The following is a 5,996-nucleotide window of genomic DNA, read 5'->3' on the forward strand; positions in this document are numbered from 1 at the left end:
TAATGAGTTTACCAAAATATTTCCCATTCACTTTAACCAAAATATTTCATGTTTTTCCTAATTTCTCAATTACTCACTAATTTTGTTTAATGACTCGGCATATATTTTCCTTATTCAAAATGAATAAATCACAATTAATATAAAATAAAAAAATTAGAATACAAAGAAGCTGCAAAAAAAACTAAAATTAGGTTGTCCAATCTTCAACAAATTAGTTGCTTTCTCTAAAACAAGAGAAAATATCCCCTCACAAATTAAAAATTAGAATACAAAGAAGCTGCAAAAAAAACTAAAATTAGGTTGTCCAATCTTCAACAAATTAGTTGCTTTCTCTATACACATATTGCCATCGCTTCAAAGAGAAGTTGCATGGAAACAGAGTTGATTCAAATCTTTAGAACTATGAAAGCATAAAAATATATAAACATAACTAAATACGCACTAAAATAGGAGTATTTATAGAGAACATTAATTTATAATTAAAATGGAAATTTTAATGTGCACCTTCAAATAATGTCATGCAAGATTTAAAGCCTAAAAAGAATGTAGTGCTGCAAATGTGTATCTATATATGTTCGTAGAACCTATGAACCAAATCATGGCAAGAAAAATCACAAGAGTTATTAGACAACTTGTTTATTGTAATTCTAAAATTGAAGTATAAAGCAAATACAAGATGACTCCCCTAGAAAAATTCCTATTCATGAGATTATGAGAATAAACAATTAATTACAATTTCACGCAGTATTCACATTTTAGAAAGCCAAATGCATATGGACTTCGAGATGAGGAGAATTACTGATGTTTCATTTCTTATTTGTTCTTCCTACTAGCAAGAGCATTATCTTTGTTTGGTAAATCATAGATTCAGTTAGAAAAACTAGAAATTGTTCATGACCTTAGATAGATAATACAGTTACAAATTAAATGCAGTTGTTGGGATGTCTAACCCTAATGTCATGTTTACTTGCCAATTTTGCTTAAAAAAATTAAATGAAGTGGATCATTTTTTAAATTTTAATTGTCTCCATAGATATTAGATAAACATCATAGATTAAACTAAATTGAGAACAACTAAATATAGTTAGTATTAAATTAAGAACAACTAAATTGAGAACAAGCTAAGCAATGGGCCTATAGTTATCTATAGAATCTGCATCTAGATTTATAGGAAACAGCACCGCCGTGTTAGAATTTAAATTTGGTAGAATCCACCTAGACTTGAACAATTGCAGCACTAACTGATAGACAGTATCTCCAACTGCATCCTAGTAGTGCTGGAAGAAAATCCGTTGCAACCATCGGTCCCGGGAACACCCTCACCATTCATGTCAAACACTAAAGATTTAACCTCCTCATTTAAAGGGATGTTGGATAAAAAAGCATCATCTTCACCTGATACCAAGCTTGGAATGGTACGATATATCTACAAAGCTGTTAGGGATACAAGAGTCGCTGCCCGCATAAATATTGGGAAAGAAATCCCACACCTCTGCTTCGAACTCCTCTTGAGACTCTAGTAATCAATTCCCTTTACGTAGCTAAGATAGACCCTTAGATACAAAATGATGGAGTGCTATTTTATGAAAAAAGAAGTATTCTGCTCTCCTTGAGCATGCCCTTAGATTCTTGACTTTTCTCGCCATAAGCATTCCTGAAAACGCAAAACTGTTTGCAGCTCCTTTTGTGCCAGAACTTCTTGATTAAATAATGCATCCGAGTATCCCACATTCACAATCTGTTGTTGGATACTGTCCACCTCATTGGTAGCTTAAAGCACAAGCTGGTGGACATTCCCAAACACATTTTTAATCCAGGTTTTTAATTAACACTTTTACATTTTCAGCTTTTGTTGCAAAACAACTATAGGACAACCTAGGACATGACACGACCAAACTTCCTCAACAAATCTTACACAATCCACATTTTAATGAAGAAAAAATGAGAGGCATGTAACATTGAACAATGCTGAAAATTCGTCAATAAAGGATGGTGATCCGACTACGTTTGTGACATAGTAAAGCATGAAATGTATAGGGGAAGCTTGCCCCCTCTCTTCTCGTGCTCTCCCAGTATGGCATTATTGTCACCAAGAAAACACTACGGCCCTGGGTACCTTTGCTGGAGATCAGTTAATTGCACCCAGAGTTGGATTCTCAGAATGTAGGTGGTACAAGCATAAATTGCAGCAAAAAACAATGTACCGTTACTCTCTCTCTCTCTCTCTCTCTTATATATATATATATATATATATATATATATGTGTGTGTTAATATAATTTTACTCTTTTTAGTTGGGATACATTAGCAACTTACAAAAAAAACAATCATGTTTTTTAGTTACCTTTTACTAGGGACACCACAGTAATTTATGATTTAACTTTTAAAATATATCTCCTCTCTCCTCTTGCACTTGTTTCTATTCCCAGATTCTTTGTTCTGCTTCTCTTCATTCTCGCTACCAACTCGTTATTACCATATTTGCTAGTGATCCCACTCAATTTTTCTGATACGGACACGGTGTTTTCTAGATGGTGCAGGGAAGTTGGACTAGGTTTCTACTTCTAAGAAGTTGGACTATATGTTTGCTTCTGAATGTATAGTGGTAATGACTATTGTTTTCGGTTAGGATGGTTCAACATGGGTTGGTGGACAACATGGTTGATGTGGAAGGAAGAGTGAAGAGAAAGGAAAAATAAGAAGGTTGTGGCGGGAATGTAGTCACCATTGCTTCTAATAGTAGAGGAGTAGAAGTTGTTGGTTTGGGTGGGAATGATTTGGTAGCTAGGGGTTGACAGCAAAGATGAAAAGGAAAGTGAAGAGGTAGCAAAAGATGAAGACTGTGATGAGAATGCTTTGACTATACATAGAAGTTACTCTACTAATAGAAGCAATAGTGACAAAATCCCGTCACAATCTTCCTATTTTTCTTTCTCTTCACTCTTCCTTCCATCTCTTCCGTGTTGTTGAACAACCCCTATAGAACCATCCTCATTCAAAACAATAGCACTACCACTGTACTTTCAGAAACAAACATATGGTCTTAAACCTTAATAGCCTAAACATAATCCAACTCCTCAATACAATCACTTGAATACACGGTGCTTGTATAAGCAAAATTGAGAGAGTTGTTGATCAATGTGATAGTGTTTCCTGATGGAGAGGATGAATAAAAGAAAAGAAAATATGGAAAGAGAACTGGTGGAAAAGGAGAGAGAAATAATTTTTTATTTTTAAAAAATTAATATACTATATTACTATTATATTTGTAATAACTAGTAAGAATTAACTAAAACAAAATATTTCACTAAATTTTTTGTCTAAGCTTTTTTATTGTTGGTTATCAATTTATTCCAACTAAAAAAATAAAAGTTTGTTACCAAACACTACATATATACATATACATACGCAGTGAGAAAGAGAGAGGTTGCTCTAACTTCTACGCTAAGCACTAATTCCATCACCTTCTTGGACTACCATCCATTGGAGAATAGCGCTCCACTGCTTATGTGACATCGGGTAACACTTGTTTAAAAAGTGTGAGCAATTGAGTGTCATGACTTTCGTAAGAGTTATGATCATTACATTTGGGCATGGGTCAAAAAATTCCAACAGGTGGGATCTTTTATTGATCCACATGGGATCAATATTTTTTATAAAATATATGATAATAAACTTCCCTAGAAGGTCACCTAAACGAACCTTGGCCACTCAGTTTAAAATCAATAAATCTCAATGGTTTTTATTAGTTTTTCAAGGTGGGAGACATCATCTCTTGGTCTCTCACAATATCCAAAGTCCTAGATGTAAATATCTTTCTTAACTTTTTAATATATAGATATACAAAAAAATCCTAATATTTTAACAAAATTGTTTGTAAGAAGTAGATATCCACATTAGTCTCACCCAAATAATTGAGCATGATGACAAAAATAAAAAACAGAAACAAACATACACATATACGAAAAAAAAGTGAACCAGCTTTCAAACTCAACAAAACCTTGGTTTTTATTGGGGCCAACACAGCACATGAGGTTGACGATGGACTTTGGCAAAGGGACTATCCAACTCTATCTATGAACTCCTCATCGGAGCAGTACTGCTTAGGAAGGTTTGGGATATGCACCACGTTTGACAAAACACTTGACTTCTTTCTCAATGAAGACAGTTTGTCATTATTTATGAGGGCCATGAAAGATTGATTCAGCATAGTGTTTGAAAGGAAACAAAAATGTGAGGCGGATTCATCAAAAAGTTTGAGTGTGATTACTGATTCTAAAGTGTTGTTAACAGAAAAATAAAGCATTTGGAATGATAAACTCGACTAAAGGTAATCAAGTAAGTTATCCGATAATGAAAAAGAAGATTTATTTACTTCATACCAAAGATATTACAATACATTTTTTTTTCATTTTTTGTATTATTTTGTATCACGATAATTGAATGCATCTAAATATTTAAGTTATATTACTATTATATTGATTATGAATTCAAATAGTATTATTACAATTACTATTACTATTCTTAATATTATTATTAACAATTCTAAATAATCATAGATTCTTGCATCCAATGCAACAAATCATCACCCAATCACATGCACAATCAAATTCCGGCACTCGTTGCCCGAGAATCACATTTCTCTTAGCCTCTAATTAAGATAAGCAATAATATAATCCCAAACACAATCATCCAATAATCAAAGCGAACTACAGAGGTTCCCCTTTTAAGGTAGAACACTGAATCACAAGTCCAAACAAGCAAAATAAAACTCACAAAGCAATTATATTAATTGTCTTTAAAAAACATTTATATTAATTCATTTCCTATATTACTCATATGCTCATAATTCTTTTATAACATTATCTAACATGTCAAATGAACTCAAACTCATGAAAATTTACAGAGATATATACTCCTCAACATGCAGACTGTATCACAAAAATTATGCACACCAAAATTCAACATAAAACGTTTATTTTAAATTAAACGCAGTTTATAGGACATACTTTGAATGTGGTTTTGGAATTTTAAAAATTTTAAACTTGTGTTTTTTTTTTTATCAAAGTTCACACAGAGCATGCTAAACATGTAAGATAGTCACATATTATTTTTCCAAATTTAATATTTGAAAAGAACACCTTGTTTATAAGTAAATGTCTTTGCTGTCCAAAAAACAGAGTTTCCACGAGAAAACAAATAAATACAAAAAACATTTAAAAACTTTGAGAAAATAACAAGGCACTAAAAAAGATCAAACATGCATAGTATAATTTTTTGAATTCCTAAATATTAAGAAAATATTATTTCCATATTTATTTTCTCAACTGGACAGAATGTGTGGTTTTTCAGAAAATAAATATTTAAAAATATTTCCCAAGCTGATTAGGGTTAAACGAAATCATGTTTAGTTCCCTTCATTTATTAAACAATTTTATGGTTCCAGTTTTCAAAATTTGTGCTCCACAATTTTTATAGAGAGAAAAACAACGCGCTAGACAAATACGACAATTCCATTAAAAGAATATAGTGCTCAAAAAAAATAAATGAGTGAGTTTCTTGAGCTTTGAAGGTGAAGAGCAAAGGAAGAAGATGAGGATAATGAATTTACTTACCCAAAGTTAAGCAAGAATTGACATCTAAGTTTCATAACTCCGAGACCCAACCTCTCCAGCACACAAATGCCGTGAAAGAATTCAATTTCCCTCTCTTCCTCAAAACCAGCAGTAGTAAAAGGCACGAAGCTAGTCTCTAGATGTTGGTTTTATAATGCTGGCCAAAACCCTAATTGTGTATGATTAATGGGTCTTTGGGCCCATTTGAGTTGATTTCATATAGGTCTTTGGGCCCAAACTATAATAATTTCATTAGGTCTTTAATCACATTATTTTTAAGTCATTACAAACTTATTTGTAACCAATTTGGGTCATTAAAAATATAAGTTTTCATTTTAGTTAAAAGTTCTACATATTTACCACAATGTTGTTAATAAGTTGA

The 5,996-nt window shown here is 32.2% G+C and overlaps 1 long non-coding RNA gene across 1 annotated transcript; it reads right to left on the reverse strand.

Moving 5' to 3' along the window:
- Positions 1-1,006: 1,006 nt before the first annotated feature.
- On the reverse strand, positions 1,007-5,731 carry LOC114392077. Its single transcript, XR_003662244.1, has 2 exons — positions 5,615-5,731; positions 1,007-1,783 (listed from the first exon to the last, which is right to left on the reverse strand). It is a non-coding gene; the product is annotated as an uncharacterized LOC114392077 (long non-coding RNA).
- Positions 5,732-5,996: the final 265 nt, after the last annotated feature.

Source organism: Glycine soja, chromosome 17 (assembly GCF_004193775.1).
Source record: "Glycine soja cultivar W05 chromosome 17, ASM419377v2, whole genome shotgun sequence".
Classification (NCBI taxonomy): domain Eukaryota; kingdom Viridiplantae; phylum Streptophyta; class Magnoliopsida; order Fabales; family Fabaceae; genus Glycine; species Glycine soja.